Source organism: Centroberyx gerrardi, chromosome 2 (genome assembly GCF_048128805.1).
Source record: "Centroberyx gerrardi isolate f3 chromosome 2, fCenGer3.hap1.cur.20231027, whole genome shotgun sequence".
Lineage (NCBI taxonomy): Eukaryota > Metazoa > Chordata > Actinopteri > Beryciformes > Berycidae > Centroberyx > Centroberyx gerrardi.
The window spans coordinates 23,873,885-23,895,791 of record NC_135998.1 but is presented as its reverse complement, the minus strand read 5'-3'; the positions used below and the strand labels follow the sequence as shown (position 1 = coordinate 23,895,791).

The following is a 21,907-nucleotide window of genomic DNA, read 5'->3' as shown; positions in this document are numbered from 1 at the left end:
CAAACATGATGTAGAAAAAAAAGTTATCAAGAACAGAGAACTTTCACACCAACAGCTTAGGGCTAAGGTCGTGCCGTGTGTTGTTGCTGCTTGTGTGAACGGAGATAATACTGATTTGCACATTAATTTATAAAGACGCTTACACTTTGATGGCATTACTTCCACTTCTCAGCCAGACAGAACTCAATATTCAATCGAGCAGCACAGAGAAAAAGTTTGAAAACCACTGAGCTACGGCCCTATAGGCGCATACAGGTGCACAGATGGCATGAATATATGCAGTTGAATGTATTCAGTTGACCGTATTGATCAGCACCAGCCAGAGAGCGTGCCGAGTACAGAGTTTTATCCCTGTCTAAACACGTTATATTTTCATCAAGGAGAGCCAGGAGCCCTGCCAAATGTGGGGGCGTCTGTTGTTTGCAGGTCAACAAGTGGCAAGGTTACTTCCTGCCCTACAGACCTCTCAAGACCTTCAGTAAGACTGCAAAACCCACAGGAGCCTGATGTTATAATGCCTGGCAGTGTAGGATAATGGCTGTATGCTTATACTCTATACACTCTATAAAACCCTTAAGAAACTGAAAAAAATATGTCTGTCTGCCTCTTGAGAGCAAAAAGAAACCTTATGTGGGTGTGGAAGAGGTCTACCCACCACATCAGGAATCACACACAGAAACTCACAGATAAAAGTATGAATGCATTCTTACCTGTTGAGAAGGAGAGGGAGGTGGAGGAGGGTCAGAGCCGCAGCGGCAAACACATAGGAAAAAAATAAGAGAGGTGAAAGTTAGAATGGCTGGCACTGGAGAACTAATTCTTTACTAAACTCAATCAAAATTTGGCATTGTTCTGGGGTTAAGGTCAGATTTCTGTAACTAGCCTGATTCATTTAGCTGCAGCATACGGTTCAGTCATCAGTATGAGATAGCAATGCATAGCTAGTCTAAACCACTTAGACCAAGTTTTAACATGACACTTTAACATGATGTGTGTGTGAGTGTGTGTGTGTGTTTGTTTACAAATTTTGATAAAGCACAGGGAGTTACACGGGAAGATGAAAGGCTAATTACATCATCACCTCTGCATTCCTTTAACACATGCTCAGTCTTGTTCCTATCACAGCCAGGGACTATCTCAAAATCGATTACACACACCCACAAGGACACATGCATACACACATCCCTTACACACACACACACACACACACCCACACAAATTAAAACAAGAACAGCTCTCAGAAAATCTCATTGAGTTAGCCTGAGATAGCCTGAGATAGCCTGAGATAGCCTGAGATAGCGTAAAAAAGGCTTCTGAGAATTGCAGATATATTGCTGTGAGTGACAACGTCCCAAAACCAAGAAGTCAATGAACCTGTCAGCTCCATAACATTGTTTAGAAATGCTGGCTGAGTATCCAGCTAAGGGGGAAAATGGAGCTAATGCCTCTTTCAGAGCAAACAAAAAGACAAAGAGAGACGTATTGATTCTTAACAGCCCGCTCTATTGTCTCCACATTGATAGTGGGCCTCACATAGAAACTGACACAGCTATTAGACCAGAACTATATCCAGCCATTAGGGGAGAAAAAAAGAATGAGACTATTATACCTGTCTGAGAGAAGAAACTGAGAGAAAGGGATTAGTCTGCTCTAGAATCACAGACCAGCAGCACGTGATCTGAAACTAAAAGGATTCAAGGATTGAGAAGCAGTCAGGGAGAAACTTGAATGTCTGGAAGTGACTTGATATATTAGTATGGATGAGGAGGAGAGGATGTGTCAATACTGATAGCTCCCCTGCTTGAATCCTTGCAGATAATAGTTTACCATTTGAATGACAACAACAAGCTGCTGAATTTATTGTGCTCAATATAGCCGCCGCTGCTGCAGCGGTTCAGAGCAGCAAACTTTCACTGTATTAATTAATATATGTTCAGAGGAATGGGTGAATGGGTCAACGGTCTCTCTCTCTCTCTCTCTCTCCTGAACTCTGGCTGAACTGTGTGGTACGTAGTGATACAGATGGTACAAGCTGCTTATAAAGTAACTGAATCAGGGTCTGGGTCATTACCTTAGCATCTCGATTATGCGCATCCATACACACATAGAGTAAACACACATGCAAGAGTGCACCCACAAATACACGCACACTCAAGCTTGCACACACACACACACACACGTGATTTTCTGAAAATGTGTGTGAAAATCAGTTTTTTGTTGATAGTAGTGGTTGTTAGCCTTATGATGATCGCTTACTGCAGGTCATAGATCATCCACCTTTTTAGTTACCACTGCATCACTGTTATATATTTATCATATTTTCTTTTCTGAGTTGGGCAATGCTGCCTGTTGCCATAATGGGTAGGTTACTAGTCCAAAGGAGAAACAGAAAAACTCTGACAATGTTTGTTAGTGGTGATGAAAGCCTTCCTAAAGCTATTCTTCAAGTATTCTTCAAGCTATTATTCGAGAATGAGAGAGGCCAGAGGCATCTGACTTGAATCTGGTGGAAAGGCCCGACACTAGGCTGACAGACATGACGATGCTATAACTCACTAAACTACTATTAATAAAGTCACTTAATTACATTTACATTCTGTGTGTAATGAAAGACCAAATGAAAAGCAGCTGCATACCAGACAACCTCCCAAAATACTGGGACTCAGGAGGTTGATGTGTGTGAAATCTGTTGTACAATACAATATCAGTAAAACAGAATACAAAATGCAATAAACATCATTTATCATTTCCTTGCTTGCATTGTTTCTTATTATACTGTACAACACTGCCCCAAGAGCCCAAGAACAAACTTTCCACATGTGAAACACAGGGCTGAATCCTTCATTGTATGTGGGCTAAATGGCTGGTTAAAACCATAGACTGGTCAAAACTGCATCAACACTGCCCCCGTCTGGAAGACAAGGTAAACTGCAACTGGTGGTTCTGTCAGTTCCCACTGTTCTGAATGGTGCAGAGACAACAACCTCTCTCTGAATGTCGACAAGACGAAGGAGATGACTGTCGACTTCAGGAGGGCTGGAGCAACAGGTCGATGGTAAGACTGTGGAGATAGTACACAGTTTTAAGTTCTTGGGGGTGCACATCACAGACAATCTCTCTTGGAGCCAGAACACCTCCTCCTTAGTGAAGAAGGCTCAACAACGCCTGTACTTCCTAAGAAGGCTAAAGAGAGCTGGTCAGCTTACATAAGCACCTCAGCACTCTAGCACTTGGACACTTTGATGTTTCTACACTTTAATCTTAAGTGTAGTTCCTAAGTTTGCTGCTCCTATTGTTCTATGCTTGTTTATATTGCTTCATTTAATCTACTGTTTTTATGTTTTATTGTCCTATGCTTGTTTTTATTGCTTTGTTTTAATTTACTGTTTTTATGTTGCACTATGGCCGCGGGGGCACTATATTTTGTTCCTGCTTTTTGCATAACCTGTAAGGAGAGGAATGACAATAAACTAAACTGAAACTGAACTGAACTGAAGGTCTTTACATACCGTATCATATATATGTCATATACCATGCTACATCACTATATACCATACTACATAATATACATATTGCATATGCATCATATAGGCCTACATATACTATATCATATACTATACTACATGAAACACACTCATGCCTATGGCCAATTTAGAGTCTTCAATTCAGCTGACCTGCATGTCTTTGGACTTTGAACGTCTATATTTCATCCATTTCAATTGTTGTGGTTGGAGCTTGGATACACAGCAACATAGTAAGATAATAAAAAGCGACCTTCACATGGTTTTATAGGTCACATACCCAGCTGATTGGAAAATGGCAGTGTCACATACACTGTTGTGGTCAGCTTTGATATATTGTACTGGGAAGCATACATCTCACTGCCCACTTCAGCCTAATGTCTGAATAATAGTGTCTAATCAACTCATAATCTCAACATAATCCGCAAAAGCATCCACAAAATGTCAACAGATAGGGGAAGGGGGACAAAGAGATAGAGGGAGAAATCAACAACGCATCTCTAATAACAGATTAAAGAGGAGTGTGTCTGCTCTTGAGCAAATGTTTTCATCACAAGGAAAGCGGAGCGTTTGAGTGGATTAAAGGGAAGCGATGTCCATGAGAAGATCAAAGCCTGTGTAAAATCTCTGGCTAGCAGTAGAGGCATTCAAACAATGCACACATACACAGAAATAGAAACCTTCATGCATTTCCCTAAAATAAAACAGGCACTTTCACAAAACTGCCACGCACAAGCATACTGACATGAAATGTACACACAAGCCCACACACACACACACAGACCAAGCATACAGGTGTCAGAAAAATTAACAAGTGACAAGTCTTCTCTTGCCCTGTGCAAACCTTTCCATTTGTTTGTTTCTTTCATCCACCTTTCACTTTCCGTCTGTTTTTCCCACTAGATAGAGCTTTCAATGGCAGAGAATGATCAACGCTTGCTAATTTCAGCCAGAGCTTCTTTCGAAAATGTTTGTATCGATCACTGAAGCCGACATTCTCCTCTTACTTTCCCCTATCCTCGTAGAAGTGAGAGTGCAGAGTCAGACACAGAGCAGCACCACTGCAGCTGGTGGGGATTCAGTGTCTTGCTCAAGGACACTTCAGCAGGTCAGATGCTTGTTATCACAAGGTTTTGAAACCATGCAGGCCTTGATACCAATGATCTTTTGACCCATCATACATATAAACATGCAGCTACAAGTATTAATAGTCAACAAGTGCGCTAGCGCTTTCTAGGCACTTGGGTGGAGGAGTGAGGGGGGTGTGCATGATTGGAGTGAGTGAAACTACGTTGACTTTAAAAACTCTACCTGTTAAACCAGTGTTGTGGTAGCACAGTGTTGTCGTAACTGAACAAAATATTTACAATTCATTCATTGACTTCAATGTCACTACAGTTGGAAAGCCACCTTCCTGGTATGTGGATGTACAGCCACCAGCTGGTTGATGTTTGTGTGACTTCTACCGTACCGCCTGGTGTACGAGCGCACCCCGTATTTCCCTTATGTAGGGCTCTTGGGGCTCTGCATGGCGTTAACTGTGCATATAGTAATTCCCCTAAACAGTGAGCATTACAAAATGTGTTGCCACTCGAACACACAAACGAACAGACACACAGAGCCCGGCTCTTATAGAGGTGCACCGAAAAATATAACAAAATAAACTCTTCACTGTTCAATCGGAGTCTTCACACATAGTTAACAAGACTGAAGTAGAGGAATATGTGTGTGTGTGTGTGTGTGTGTGTGTGTATGTGGGGAGGGTGAGAGCAAGATTTTTTTGTATAGTGACACCTACACATCATAAAAGGGCTGAGGTAGGGGAAGACGGAAAAACAGATAGATTCAAAAGGAGAGAAGGGTATACATGTATAAACACCCACTCTGTCATCGATTGTACTCTGAGGAGCCAATTGTGGGATGTTAGTGGCATCAAAAGCTTGTTAGTTTGTGTTCTTGCTCTATCCCTCTCCCCCTCCATCTCTTCTTTTTGTCTCACCCTCACTTCATCTGTCTCCTAAGATCTGTGGGAAGATGCCAGCAGTAAACCAAACATAGAAAGACAGTTGCATGGCTCCAAGCAGAGAGAGGGAAAGAGAAAGGTGCTGAAGACATCATTAGGTCTAAACTGTATTTCTCCACATTGTCTCCTTCACATTGTCCACTTCACCACAAATTTGAATGCCAGATCCTTAAAAACGGAAGTGCTTATACACAATGAATGTATGCATATTCATAAATACAACACTTGAGGTTATATATCATCGTCATTATGTCATAAGGTCTGCAGTGTCATACTGAACACTGCTGACTTTGATTTGATTTGTTTGTGAAAACATACTGTATGTAGGGCTGTTATAACAGTCCAAATCCTCTGAAAATGTGCAAGAACTTGGTTAACTAAGTATTAAAGTACCTAGTGGTTATTTTTCAAGAGAGCTGTAGCTCCCATATGGCCAGACATTAAAATTAGCAAACACAAAATGAATTTGAGGGAATCTGTCCAGAATTTGTCGAAGTCTGTCCACAATAACTAGTACTCATGCTGCTATAGCAGTAGGCTGGTTGCATCTATCCATCCCTTCTTTTCTCATGCCATCCATTCATCCCTCCCTCTCACTCTTGGCCCCTTAGTAAAGGCCAAATTGCCAAGTGTCCTGTCCCAAGCAGAACTCATTATACCACACTAGAGACATAGGGAGAACAGAGGAGTCTGTGTGACACTGCTGGCCAGAGACAAACCCTTTTTAGCCATGATTAAAGGAATAAAGAACAGCAAAAACAAAAGCGAGGGGCAGAAAATGCTGAGAGGGGAGAACGTGGAGGGAGGGAGGGAGAGAGGAGATGAGAGAGGTCTCACTAATGAAGCCTAGCTGATTGAGAGCAACCACTTGAGAAGACTGCACAAAAGACCTCTGGCAGTGGCAAACACAATGTCAAATAGGCGCACACCATCACACACATAGGCATGCACAGTCTTGCACAGTCATGAACAACTTGTGTTTATACACACACACACACACACACACACACACACACACACGAATGCATGCATGGACATAAAATATACCCCAATATATACACAAACACAACGATATAAAGCAGAGTATGATGACTGATCCAACACTATAATACAGAGATCTTATAGGCACCTAAAGACAGTAAGAAGTTATTGAAAGTGTTGGTGTGTAGTAGGCTGTTGTCACTTGTGAACGAACACACACACACACACACACACACACACACACACACACACACACACACACGTCCCCTGCTTGCCATGGGCAAAGCATAATAGTGAATAGCTTTATATTATCATAGCAAAGCCCGTGTGAATTTGGATAACAAGTTGTTACAGTGAGACAGGGACAAAGATTAAATTGTATGGAACATCCCAGTGGCCCAGCAGGCTAAAGCGTTAAGTATGTACTAACAACATGATGGATTTAAATCCAGCTAACACTCTTTGTTGCATTCCCCTCCTTTCATGTCCTATTTTTGTTACTCTCCGCTTTATACTATCAAAAACAGTAATGCCATCAGAATAATTTATATGTAATATAATTTATGTTAATTACATTTTAAACTTGTGAGTCATGGTGAGGCTTCAGGCACTGTCATCTGAGTTTCAGTTACTTCTTCCATCCTCCCTTGGTGAGACTGGTTGCCTGCACAGCATGCCATTATGTCACCTGATACTGCACAGCCTGCCTCAGGCCTGAGATTGAAATACATGCTCTGGACTTAAAAGCAGTGTCAGCACAGACAGGAAAATATATGAATATAATATGGATTCTGTGATACATATGCAAACATTCATTTTCAAATTTCCATGTTATAAAGGTCCACAATTCTGAATCCCTGAAAAGACATAGTGCAATTAGATTTAGCAGTCTCTGAGAATGTGGTTTTTCAGCAATTTCTAGTGGATGCTAGGGTGTTACTAAGTAGTTGCTAAGTAGTTGCTAAGTCACTAGGTGGTTGCTAGAGTGTTGCTAGAGTGCTGCTAGATGGTTGAAAGGGGGGTGCGAGGTGATTACGAGCGTGTTGCTAGGTGGTTGCTAGGGTGTTGCTAGGTGGTTGCTAGGGTGTTCCTAGGTGGTTGCTAAGTGGTTACTAGTGGTTGCGAGTGTTTGTGTGCCATTGTATATGTGTGTATGTGAGCAGCACACCTACCTAAGCAGAATGGAAGAACAGAAGCTGCTTTGCCTACTGCAAGCACACTAATAAAGCAACAAAAATAGATGAGTAATGAGGAAAGACATTGTGAGGTTTTACAAAGGAAACTGCACCATTTCAAACATAAGTCAATGAATGGCAACGGCATTAACAGGGAGCCAACATTCAAGCTGTTACTGGGAGCAAACACTCGCAGCACTCTTCTTGCTGTTAATTAGTGGTAATGAGGCCTAATGGCTGGTGCTGTAGTGATACGGTGGATGGTCACTGTGGCCAGAGACTGAATGACTACCATCTGGACAGCTGCAGTGTGGTCAGCTCTGTTAGTTTCTGCAGATGACCTGGCTAATGGTTAACCATCTTCTGTGATCGTGTGGGTCTCCTATCTCATTGACTCTCTCTCTTTCTCTCAAAAAATTCAAAAATTCAAAATTCAAATTTGCTTCATTGGCACGACAAGTATTCTCATTTTGACAAAGCATCAAATTGGGCAGAATTTAAAAACAAACAAAATAACAAACAGACAAAAACGCAGTAGTAATAATAAGTAATTTCTCTTTCAAACCTTCTCAGTTAGGGTCTGAAAATCACAATTGGATAGATACTGTATATTTAAAAACAAAAAGAAGAGTACAAAATCCTTAAAACATTAAATGTCCAAAAGATCTAACAATAATAACAAACACAATAGCCCAAGCAAAACTACCTTTGCGAAGAGTTCAGTCATGAAAGCAAATCAAAACCATAAAAATAAACTAAAACGGACAGCATGAATGTTTTGGATTATCTGAACAAGCACAGTGTAAAGTCCAGTTCTAGTCTACATTATGCTACCTACATACTAACACCTCAAAGATGAGTAGCACTTGCTAGCTCATAGTTGCTATAGTGATGTTTCATAGCCTGCCCACTGGCACCCAGGCCGGCTATGAGGATTTAAGCTTAGCCAGTGGTCTCTCCTGTGGCTATGTACCTCTCTCTTATCTCTCTCCTCCACCGGTGTGCTACTGATCCTTACAGGCCCCCTGTAGAGCCACAAAACACAATAGTGAAGCTCAACCCTTTGAGCTAGAGGGCCGCCAATACTATTTTTGTACCAACACATAATTATGAGTTGTCAACAATACCAAGTCCTGATAAGAATTGCTTTCTGGCAATGGAAATTTTGGCCAACTCTTTTTGTTATAACAAATTGGTGTGTGTGTGTTTGTGTGTGTGTGTGTGTGTGTGTGTGTGTGTGTGTGTGTGTGTGTGTGTGTGCGTGTGTAAAAGTGTATGTTAGAGTGTTAGAGTTTAAGTGAGTCAAAGCAATAAGCAAAGGATGACCTCTTCGATATTTAGTCAGATGTAGTGAATAAAGCCCTCTCTCTCTCTCTCTGACACATACACACACTTACACACACACTGAGTGAGGCCATGTGCTACTAGCACATCAACGAGACAATGTCAGGATTACACCGCGAATGGCCCACATTCTGTTGTTGACGTTTCAAGCGAACGCTTACACAGGGAAATCTGTTCCAATCAATCCTCCGTAGATCAAACAAATAACTCCTCTGCTCACAAACTGGCACTAGCAAAACAATTCACACTAGGATGGACTTACTCATGCAAACATACACATACACACACATACACACTCACAATGAGATATACATACAGTATCTACATACTCATCAGATAAGACACCTTATTGATCTCCATGGGGAGTACATGCACACACTTATGCACGCACACAGACACACACACACACACACACACAAACTCTCCACCACACTCGTCTGTAAGGTTTTCACTGTCCATCTCCTCTCATTAATCCTGTTGTTATTTGATCTACAGGGAAACTCCCTGTTAAATCCCTGGTCAAACAACAAGCTGTGGAAGAAGGATGGAAACATGCAGGGAAGGCAGAAACCGGTCCTGTTCTGTGTAACAAGGCTGGGCAGAAACTCTTCTGCCACTACAAGACTCTGTGTGCAGATCAACACGTGTGGTGGTGCTCAGATAAACATACAAAAACGTGACATTTCTGATGACCTAGAATATAAGTAGTAATTTGTCCGGTATTTTGAACTAGGAGTGATTGGTTCTACTGAGCTGTGTGAAAGTTTGTATTTCCTAGTGTCTATTCCTGTGTAGAATTGATAACAAGAGTTTGGACACTGCAGGTTTTTTTGTTTTGTTTTATTTGACAGCCTTTCTAGCACCACAATCCTGCTTCATGGCTATTGTCTGTTAAGTAATACATTTAGATTTTTATACCAGTCGATCTTTAGAGTGCTAGGCATCCCGCCGTAGTGACTGTACCATTGGATTAACAGCTCACAGTGCTTCATTATAGAGAAGGTGCTGAAATATTGTGCCAATATTAAAACCAAATTCTTTCTTTTGAGGCATCTGGTTAGCTCGGTTGACGTCTTTGCTCTGACAGGACAGGCTGTAAGGACGCAGAGAGAGAGAGAGAGAGAAAAGAGAGAGCGGACTGAGAGAGACAGGAAGCTGGTTTTATAGGTAGGAAAACAACATGTCATTACAGTGTTGGGACTATAGCACTTCAATTATCCTTCACTCAGTCCATTCCTCTGCTTTTTATTGCTGCTCTTTTTAACATTCCCCTCTCTCTCTTTCTCTCTCTCTCTCTCTCCATGTGTGAAGAAAAAATCAGCAATGTGATTGTGCAGTCAGCCTAAAAGCAAGTGAAACTCCAAAAACACAGATAACTCTTTTTTCCAGCTAAGGCAGCCTGGAGGGGCTTTCCAACTTCACAGAAAGACACATGATGCTTTCTCCTTCTCTCTTGCTCTCACACTCATGTTCTTCTTTTACTCTCTTATTATTTTCTCTGGACCACACAGTGCTCTGCTGCAAGAAAACTAATGTGTGTGTTCATGTGCGAATAAGGGGAGCAATTATGTAACATTCTGCAGCATCGCAGTACGCCCAATCAAATATATTCGCAAGAATATACATACACGCACAAGCTCTTATGGAGCGGAATTGCTGAAGTCGTGGTTTTCATACACTGAATCACCGGAATGCTGTGGAGGCGGAATTATGTAGAGTAGATTGTCTTAAATAGCTGCACGCCTACTTTGTAAAAAGAAAAAAGAAAAAAAAGAAAAATATAATGTTTGGTCTCCCTCGTTGCCCATTTGATTCTGTAATACCCAGGTCCTTTCAGCTGGAATTCAAGGAATTCAATCGCAGCCCATATAAGGGTCATTACTTTCCATTCAGTCACAGAGACTCCATTGTGATATGAACAATAGGCATGATTTGTTAAATGGCCATGTGAAATCTAAGTGGCCCAGCGAGTGTGAGGCTCTCGAGGGGTTGGGGGGTGCCAGGAGGATTGGCATTTGGCAGGGACCCGGGCAATACTGGGGTTGGCAAAATAACTACTGTAAAACTTCTCCATCCATCAACCACTGACCTTTTACATGTGCAAATGTGCTGCTTGTTAATTAAGCTCTCACCTACATGCACACAGTCTGGTATATGAACACACACATACGTTTGTATGTACCCTCATGGACTATATTAATTTCCTGACCCCTAACCCTAACCTTAACCCTCACCACTACATGTCCCTAAGCCCAAATCCTACTCCTAAAATACTACAAAATGTCCTCACTTTGGAGGATTTTTCTCATCTTTCTATCCTTGTGAGGACATTTGGTCCTCATAAGTAGAGAAATACAACACACACTGACAAAATGGGCTCCCCCGACTCACACTGTGTTCCACTAAACTTCTGTCAGACACTGAACTCTCTCTGACACTGAACTGTCTCAAGCAGTCCCCAGCATAGAAGATACACAGAGAGATGTGGCACACGGTGTGGGAGAAGAGGGTGATGCATTCTGATGAGAATTTCAACAAAGACAAAATCCTTAGAAGAATTTGAGCGCAATAAGAGGTGTGCATGCTGTGTGTGGTAGGAGCAGGGGCGGCCAAGGGACCTGCTCTATTATCTCTTGGCTCCTTGAAATCTCAGTAGGTGGTCCAGCTCCTTGTGAATACACACAGGGCTTTATCAGGAAGGACAGAACACATACACACATCAATGTCCCACTTCCACACACGGGCACGCACACACACACACACACACACACACACGCACATATACACACATGTACACAACACAAACATCATATATGCACATGAATGAACACAGAACATGAACTTTGTCTGAAGCGTTACCATCTCTGAATTTGTCTTTCATTCAGCTAATCCTGCCACGGCAACAGGTCCATCTGTCCACAAAACCCACATAATGTCGGTTTTAAGTAATAATAGTAATATTTTTTTATTATTTTTGACGACACCTTTGGTGATAAGTGGTCATTGCTTTGATGTTTTGCACTGCACTTTCCACTGATCACTTTCCCGATCGCTAGCATCCGATCCGACTAGCAGCAGCTGCCACACCCTCGAACAAACAAGCACGGGCTTGTTTGTTGATAGCCGCAAGCAAATACTCAACCATCAATAGTGATTATATCATTCAAAGACAGCGATTGCGTACAGTAATGTTAGCAGACCTGCGTTAGCACTTTTAACCTGCTAACCAAACTATCACTAAACTTTCAAAACTGAGCAAAACAGAAGAAAGTTTGCTGTTATTCGAAGTAGCTGTGAAACATTTATCTAGCTGACTGTTTGACTACCAGAAACTTGTCAGTTGTTTTTCAAAAGTTGGTTGGTGGCAACTTGCAACCTAAACAGTAATTCTGCAACCAGTTTGAGCCTCTCTCCACCTACTGTGCGATTTTAACACCGCCTACTCATTAGGGCTGCACGATTATGGCAAAAATCATAATCATGATTATTTTGATTGATATTGAGATCACGATTATTTAACACGATTACTCATTGACTTTGGGAACATCATGCATTTATTGAACTTTTAAAAAAAAAACATTGGATTTCTTTGAACTTTAAATATAATTGAACTGAAAAACAAAGAAATAAATGCAAATAAATAAATAAATAAAAGTAAAAATAGAGATAAATAAATAACTAAAATAAATAATATATAAAAAATAAATAACACCGACTATGTTGTAGTGCACTGTCACAACCTACTGCAAAATATTCAACATATTGGTAAACTATATCTCTATATTCTTTCAGTCAGTCACTTAGTCAGGTAACAGAGGCACCTGACTGACTGATGTCGCATCACATCACGTCTGTAATTTGGGGTCTCGCGGTGTGAAAACAAAAGTGAAACTTAACATACCACAGTCAGTAATGGGGATTTGTAGACAGTAACTTGTCTTCGCTGCCATACAGACTTAAACGGTAGGTGTTTCCACACCAATGATTTTTTTTTTTTTACCTTTCCTGTCGACCAACGGCTCTCTTTCTGTCATCTTCTACCAAGGAAGGTTTAAAAATAAACGGAGAAACGCGCCGGCCGGCTCTCTGTTACCGACTCCAGCTGAAACTATACCACAGCATGTTTGGGCTTTGGAGGAGGGGCGGAGCGGAGCGCACCGTTGCGGAGGAAAGGGGTGCGCTGGATTTACAACACAAGACAAAACGAGAGCAACATTGCTAAACGGAATGAGGCACAAAAATCGTTTTATCTCGATTTTCTTGTTTTCATAATCGTGGGAAGCCAAAATCGTAATCGAAAATAAAATTCGATTAATCGCCCAGCCCTACTACTCATTTTAACCACTGGAGGGTGAACTGAGCCAGGTTTAGTCAAATAAATACTGCACCGGCACATTAGTGCTCAATTGTTGACGATATGACCGGCATTGTTGTATTTCATATCTAAATAGTACTAAATACCAGTTTAGAACTCAAAGAAAGTGTTTTAATATGGAGTTACTCTTTAATGTATTCACTGGCCCAACATAATAATAACGACACTCAATATAAACTGCGGCTAATAAACGACAGTGAAAACGACGAGTCCAAAAGAAAAAGAGCCACATCCCCATCTCTCCTCAGTCCCTTCTCATCTTGGAGTGCTTTTCATTTTGAAAGGCAACGCTGATGTTCAATCTAGTTTGGGATCAAAGACAGTCACTCTCCTCTTCAGCAGCTTCTCTTCCTCTGAGAATTTAATCTTTTTCTTTTTCCTTAAATGTTCTGAATTTTGATGAAGTTTGAGTTTCTCATGGTACTGGTCTTTTCTGTGTTCAGCCATGGCGGCTATCGCTACTTCTGTTTATACCAAAAAAAAAGCACTGTTGCTGCTTCCATAAACATAAGGCACATCACTTTCATCACAATGTGGTTTTATTGGTTTACAGGCAAACTTGAGGTGTGTTGATCATGCAAAAACTCAGCCTGGACGATAAATTGACATACTTCTTCATAAAAATGTCATGACAAAGTTCAGCAACTACAATGTCTGTTGTTGGCTGAGTGCACCTCAGACTGTTCTCTAATTTAGGGGGCGCCAACTTCAACCAAAGATGAAAAGCTCCCTGAACTTGAGTTGAAAGTCCTGCTAACTCGTCTCATGTCTTTGAGCATGTTCAAAAGATGGCACTTTCCATAAACAACTATCAAACTTATAAATATTCATCCAGGGGCTGGCAGCGTTGTGAGACTGGAGTTCAGCTGAAGGGATCTGAGGCCTGTTTTCAATAGAGCAATGAAGTGATAAATTATTAAAGCTAACTAAAAGTGTTGCACTCCGATGAATATTTCACATACAGAGAGTGAAAGAGTAAAGAGAGTCAGAAACAGAGAGAGGAGAGAAAGTCGCGGAGGCAGGGACAAACGCAGGGGAAAAGTCTCTTTAATTCGCATGATCCCTCTTAGCACACACACACACACACACACACACACAAACAAACAAGTGGTCATCACCCAACATCATCCCAAGTTAACAAGAGAGTTTGTCTGCGTATGCCAACGTGCGTGGGAAAGAGTTTAATGGATCCTTTGTGCCATTTATGTGTCCCTCACTCAGTCCAGTTCTGTCACTTCTTCAGCTAAATGTAATCCACACACAACTCACAGGCAATATGTCTAAACGCCTTCATTGTCACTACGGTAATCAGCACTCCGTGATCTACAGATGTGTCATAGACACGTGACTCAAATCAACAAAGCACACACGATACTTTCTGAGGAAAACACTCCGATTAATGTGCTGACTCAACTCAAAATGGACTGAATAGTGGAAATGTTGTCAGTCCATTTTCTGGAAACAGTGATTAATGATTTTACTCCCTCATGTGTTCCATGACAACAAGAGTGGTTCTCCTTGACTTTGAATTGAGTGATAACTTACTATCCAATATTCAGGTTTCCTCAGTCACTCTCTCTCTCTCTCTCTCTCTCTCACACACACACACACACACACTCTGTGGGAGAGACAAGTTGGTGGTGTAAGAAGGTAATGTGCTGAAACAAAACAGAAAACAGGAAAGAGGGGAAAATGAACTCCACTCCCAAGGTTCCTCTTTCCCTCCAATCTACCTCACTTCCTGTCCCACCCCCCACCCCCCTCTCCCACAGACACACATACTCACACACAACAGTTTCTTAGCAAATATATAGTATAATGCACTTGCAGAGAGTAGATTCTCAGAGTTTTTAAGTTGATTTATAGTGCTGTGCATAGTACATGGTGTTGACTAGCTTGTGAGTTCATTTGTAGAGCGAACTGGTGGAGATTGCACTGTCCCAGATAGTTGCACTCCTTCTGTGTGTCCTGCCCTCAATCTCCCTGAATAGCTACACACACAGAGACATACACTCACACACACACACACACACACACACAACAACAGCAGCCCCTGTTAGGAGGGGTTGTAAAACAGAATTCCAAATCGCCCTGTTTCCTCCCTCTGGGCCACATTGACACTAACCACTCTATCAGAGGACGGACACATAGACACACACACACAAACACACACCATCAAATGCATTCACATACGCACCGATACACTCAACACACACTCAGAATGATTAGCTTTTTAGTTGGGGATATTTTAGTTTTTTCTTTTTTCTTTTTGAGTCATCTGTATAGTGTGTGTATTTGCGTATGTGTGTGTGTGTGTGTGTGTGCCCATGAGCCTCTTCCTGTTTTTCCACCTCAAAGCCATGGACATTTCCAAGCAGAGTGGCACAGAAGCGGTGTGTGTGTGTGTGTGTGTGTGTGTGTGTGTGTGTGTGTGTGCGAGTGACCTAGAGTGAGACAAGGTCAGAAAGCCAAACAAACGTCACTCACAGCATGGTGCATCTGCAACAATACTGCTAGTGCATTCCTTTCTTCACTATTTACACATCCTAAACACACACACACACACTGGTAAAAGCAAACAAATACATACACAGAACTTGCACTCAACATTACTTCCTCTAACCTTCACACTTAGAACTCTCTTTAAGTGTTCAACGCCTCCATAAATCTGTTGAGAACACAACTAGTAGCGCCTGCTGCAACTGCATTTGCATACAACGCGGCACACAGCTGACATGTTCGACAACACACTGTGCTCAGTCAAATTCTACATGAATACAACCAGAGACTTTTCATTTTGAATCCACCATCTCTGACACAACCAGACACACACAGTGAGCCCATACATCCATTTAACTGGCAGCCCCAGTGGAGAGCACATGTGACCCGAAGCTCAGTCAAAGTCAGAGCCGGCCCGCGGCGTCAACACTCTGCGCCGTCGTTTAGGGTCGCAGCCGCCAAAATAATTATGATTATGATTATGAACTAATCATTTTTGCTAATATGTTTTATTTATCTCCGACCCCAGCTAGCGTTAAGAATTTAATAAGGTGTGAAGAAGAGAGAATATTTCACAACTTGTAAAGAAGATTTTATGAGCACCGTGCCAGATAGCCTATGCCATGCAATCCGCTCCCTGTCACACAACACACACACACACACACACACACTTGGCGCACACTTCTCATGACTGAAGGGAAATGCCTCCTACAAGAAAATTCAGTGTATTCAATGTATCTGCGATCATCGATGGCACAAGAACGCCTTAGTGGACTTGCCATCAGTATAAATCATGAGGTTGGCAGGCAGGTGTCGTGCGATTATTGTCACTGATGACTTTACTTCAAGAAAATCAATTCTCTTTGATGTTGGATGGTGTTGAGCTAGTCTCTACACCAGCCTACAGCAGCTTGTGGTTCGCACAATAGTTTCACACTTTTACTGTATAGTGTTCACTTCATTCTAAATACTTTGCAGTCTGTATCAATTGTTCATCATTGTTTTTTTCTTGATTTTTGCTTTAATTAGTGTTCATTTGTCATCACAGCTTTAATTTACATTTTTTAAATATGTTGATTTTATTGTTTTAAATCATCTGCCTGGTGTGATGGTTCCTTAACTTGTCATTTTTTTATATGTCTAATTTAATGGATAATTTATTTGTGTACGTATTCTGTTATTTATTTCTATTATCTTAAATTAAACTAAGATTTATTGTTAATTTGTCCGTCTCTATTGTGTGTGTCTGTGTACATGTGTGTTCATTCGGTTGTGAGGAGTGGGAGCAATTTGTTGGTTGTTTGGAGTGTTTTGGGGCCACAAACTATTGTTTAGGGCCACCAAAAGCCCAGGGCCGGCTCCGGTCAGAGCTTCAGGACTAAAACAAAGAGACAATGAATCATTTGATACAGTGTCTCATTAGTGGCTCATGGCTAACCGGGCATAAAACTATGAAATAGCTAATTGGTTTTGATCTTAATGAATAATAAGGACATGAGCGCAGATGCAAGGCCACATTTATAAAATTCCAGCCATGGAAAAACACACACAATCTGAAAGAATTTGAGATACAAACTGCACAGATCATTCATACTGTACATATCACACAGCAAATGTGTCTAGACACACAGAATGTACCCTTCCACAAATATGTACACAATGGTAATGGTATGCCAACAAAACCCTGCACCCCCAACCCCCCCCCCCCCCACACACACACACACACACACACACACCACCTCCATATACTGCTGGCAAACATATATCAATATCGTCTCTCTCAGCTCTCTGTGGTTTAGGACTCTCAGTAATTACATACCTTTTGTTAAGCGGGGTGGGAGGGGCAAAGGGAAGCTAGAAAGAGAGTGGGGGAGAGGGAGGAAAAGAGGGCAGGTCCTGGTCTATTCACAGAGACCAAATGTAAGTCTGTTTAGGGAGCAAGCACTATAAGTGAATTACACTGTCCTGTGTCAACTGAGTACCCGCAGGCAGAAGGCCACTACATGCAACTGACAAGCTATAAAAAACTCATTGGTGTGTAGTTTGTCCATTTTACAAAATACGCTGCTGTACTCAATTTTGACTTGTAGCAAATCAATAGCTATTTTCACATGTTTTGCGTCAAAATGAGATACGCACCATCTGAAATAGTTGAAACATACTCCTACAAAAAAATGCCTGGAAGGATAATAAAAATCACCATGGAAATATCACTAAAGTTTTTAGATTTCTGGTTACGAAATAGACCCATATTGAGCAATGAACACCAGGTATCTCCCCCACCTCCACCTCCACCCAGTATAAAACAGAATGAAACATCAGTAAAAGCACCAGTTAGTTCCTTAGAGAGCTTACTGTCAAAAAAAAGTCCCACTTGCCTTTCTCTTCAACTCCTTTTAATATGGGTACACCTTCCTATAAACTCTGAAGAACTAAGGTTTGAAGCATTTAGGCATTTCTCATCTACTTTTCCATCCAGTATGTAATCAATGCAATCTTCTAACTAAGCCATAAACTCTATGATAATTTTCCCCATCAGCGAAAATGCAGCAGGAGCGATTGGTCCAAATGGCCACAGATTGGGATCTTTCATTTCACAATCATCACAAAGCATCTAAACAAGTAGATTCAAGACAAAGCTTGTCATCCATGAATCCATGTCTCAATAGTCCTGTTCCAATTTTTCAACAAGACACAGTTTCACAATGGCTCTGTTGGCTGTCTTTCACCTAACATGTCGCTGCACATAAAACACACATCAGGCTACGCAGCCTGCAATCAACACTGCTCAACATACCGACAGGGAGGGGAGGAAGTGACAGAGACGACTTTAACCGCTGTATAGATTGGTGTAGAGAACTGAAGAAGTGGTCATAGGAAAGTAAATGTTCTAGGCCATCTTACCTACATTAACCATGACAGACAAATGAAAAAAAGTAAAAAGATAAACCAGATATTACTGTAAGTATTAGCATTGAGCAAGAGCACTTCACTGAAATACACACCAGAGATTTAAGGGAGAGAGAGCGGCAGAGATAGGAGAGATATGTGAGTCATTCTGGGATGCTGTTATCTCTTTAGCCAGTGTGGCAGCTGTTTATCATAGCAGTCAATCAGCAAGCCATCACTATCTGTAAGGGACTCCTTACACTTTCACTGTCTGAGAACACTTAGTCAGTTTCCTCTGCCTGGGCCATCGGAGATAAACTGTTACAGTGATGAGCAAGCGGACTCAGATATAGACTATATTAAATGGGTTGCTTTAATTGCACTTGTTTCAACCCAAATTATACTTCACACTGTGGTCTGTAACAGTGTATCTGACAGTTTCAATTAAGGTGTTAATCATTTTTTAAATCATAAGCTCATTTACGCCTAAACACATCTATGTTGATAAATGTGAAACCAAGTGTGTCGAATGCAAAACAGTTCTTCAACTTGGCAGCTGTAATTCTCAATTCTCCCCAAGGGCATTACAGTGTTGAGATTTCATCATTTTCTCTACTAGAACATCCTAGTCCAGATCACTGTTGACCTCCAACCCCCATCTCTCTGTCTCTAAGAATCCACCCTGATCCCTGCCTGGCGCCCTCGCTCACTCTCATCTTCCCCTGCACTGACACCGTCACCTTGGGAATGCCATTCCAGCAGGCAGTCCATAATTCCCGCTCAGCGTTCCCAGTAATCCCTCTCCTCCGGCTGCTCCGAGCCTACTTCCTTCCCCACAGCTGCTGGTCGGCCCGGCTTGCTCTAATAATAGGACAACAATGCCCGCCCCACGCCCAGACGCACAGCGCTGCACTACTACACCCCGAGTGTCTAAAAACACTTTGGATGGAATGTGGACATTTAAAGGGTTTTCCCACTTTACATTAGTGAGGCATCACAAGTCAATCAAGACCCATATCATATTACTTTATATAAAACTGTCACATTTTATGTATTGACTATTTATGGACGTTCAACTCCAAAACTTTCTTTCAAAAGTTGATGGCACACTACTCTGCGTGGGTAATGGATCGCAACATGTAAACACATGTTGGTGGCAGAATGATGATGAGGCTACATGCTAAAGAGAGTTACTATCTGTGGTGGAAGAGCCAGAGAAGACACTGTAATCATACGGGAATTGATAAATGAAGACTGCACACTGCTTAAGTAGTTAAATACTACCCTATGCCTTTGCCAGTGTCTTGGAATGTGACTGCCCCCCCCCCCACCCGAACATACACAAACACACACACACATATATAGAGAGAGGGCAGAATATGAATAAATGTCACATTGAAGTTGCATGGCCCTGTCAGCCTTGCAGCCCCAAGCCACACACACAAACACCAAAGAAAGAGAGGCATTAATCAGAAGAGGGTCTGGAGACAGCGCAGAGGAAGCCGCTGCTGGAGCTGAGAGACTGAGAGCTGAACTGAGCTAGTTTTTCCACTAGCACACCACAGAGTTCCTCTCTTTCTCATCTTCTGCTGTCCCACTTGGAGAAGTAGAGCTCAGAATCACATGTTACAGCTCTTTGTGTCTCTGAGCCTGACATTTCTTCTGCCCCCCCCCCCCCCCCCCCTCCTCCTCTCCCCTCTTTTCCCCCCTCATTCTTTTCTTCCGCAGAGGACAGTTTGCTACTTTCTACTTGTACTCTCTTTCTGTTTCTGTCTTTCACTGACAGACGAGTGTGGCTGTGTTGTTCTCTCTGGCACGTGAAATGCTTCCCTCCACACCTCCCTCTCTCGTTCTCCCTCCCTCCGCCATTCCACCAAGAGAGAGCATTCCCACAGAAAAGCTCCCAAAACTCAAACACAGAACGTAGCCCTGGTCTACTGCCTTTCCCCTCTCTTCCTCTCTCAGAATGACCGGCCGGTGAAAAAAAAAAAGAGTGGAATGTTAGCGCTCACCTCAGACAACGTCCCACTCCAGCAGGGAAAGCCCAGGGAATATCATCCTCAATCCGCACAGAAAACCAAAAGCAACAAGTAGTAACTCCAAAGATTTCTCCTCCCCTCTCTCCCTCTCCCACTCGCTCTCTCGCTTGCTTGCTCTATTTCTCCCTCTGCTTTGCCCCACTCATTCAGGCTGCAGTAGCTGCAGTGGACTGAGCAAGTATGTGTGTGTGTGTGTGTGTGTGTGTGTGTGTGTGTATGGTCCTGTGGACTCCTGCAGGGGCATTGACTCTTAACAGGGTTCAGGTCCTCCCCCTTCTCAGGCTCAGAGAGTGAAAAAAGCACACCCTCACACACACACACACACACACACACACAGAGGGCAGGAGAGTACTCTTACTCTTTCTCTCTCTTACTTGCACTTAGTCCTTACTCCCCTCTCTTTTCCCCTCTCTCATATGAGTGAGAGAGTGAATATGAGAGACTCTGTGTGCGTGTGTGTGTGCGCGTGCACACACATGCACAGGGAATGCCGTTGTGCTTCGGTGCCTGAGGCTGGGAGGAGGAGGAGGAGGAGGAGGAGGAGGAGGTGGAGTTTAGACCTCAGAGAGCTGAATTCCTACCGCACAACCAACCAATCAGAGACCTTGTTGCGGTTGACCAAAAACCACGGGGCCAGGCCAGGCCTCACTACCACACTCCAGCTTTAAAGCATTAGTTGAAGTTTGCTATGCACTTAGGCTACACTCTGCAATAGCCTCCTGGATATTCATGAAAATCATTCAGGGAGAATTGTCGTTAATGTTCTAATCTAGAGCAAATTCAATTTTCTGTGTTTACATAACCCAAATATAATACTTAACCTATGTTTATTAAAAGTGTTAACTCTGCATTAGATGCCATGATGTTTGTACAGAGTGGTAAGTCTTCCAAAAAACAAATCAGTGCAACTCTCCAGGTGAAAATCTACTCTCCTTTCCCTGAGAGATAAACAATCTTTTATTTGCATGAGCAAAACAGGGAATCTTATAAACAGTAATTGAGTGAAACAAACAGATAATGATTGCTCATCCACTAAAGTCACCAAACACACCTTACCAGGC

The 21,907-nt window shown here is 42.1% G+C and overlaps 1 protein-coding gene across 1 annotated transcript in view; it reads right to left on the bottom strand.

Annotated features, from left to right (window-relative positions):
- Positions 1–20,932, bottom strand: part of dab2ipb (DAB2 interacting protein b) — a 126,994-nt gene extending 106,062 nt beyond the window's left edge. Inside the window, exon 1 of the mRNA XM_078286326.1 lies at positions 20,820–20,932. The gene's annotated coding sequence lies outside the window, so the exon portion shown is untranslated. The remainder of the gene's footprint in view (positions 1–20,819) is intronic.
- Positions 20,933–21,907: the final 975 nt, after the last annotated feature.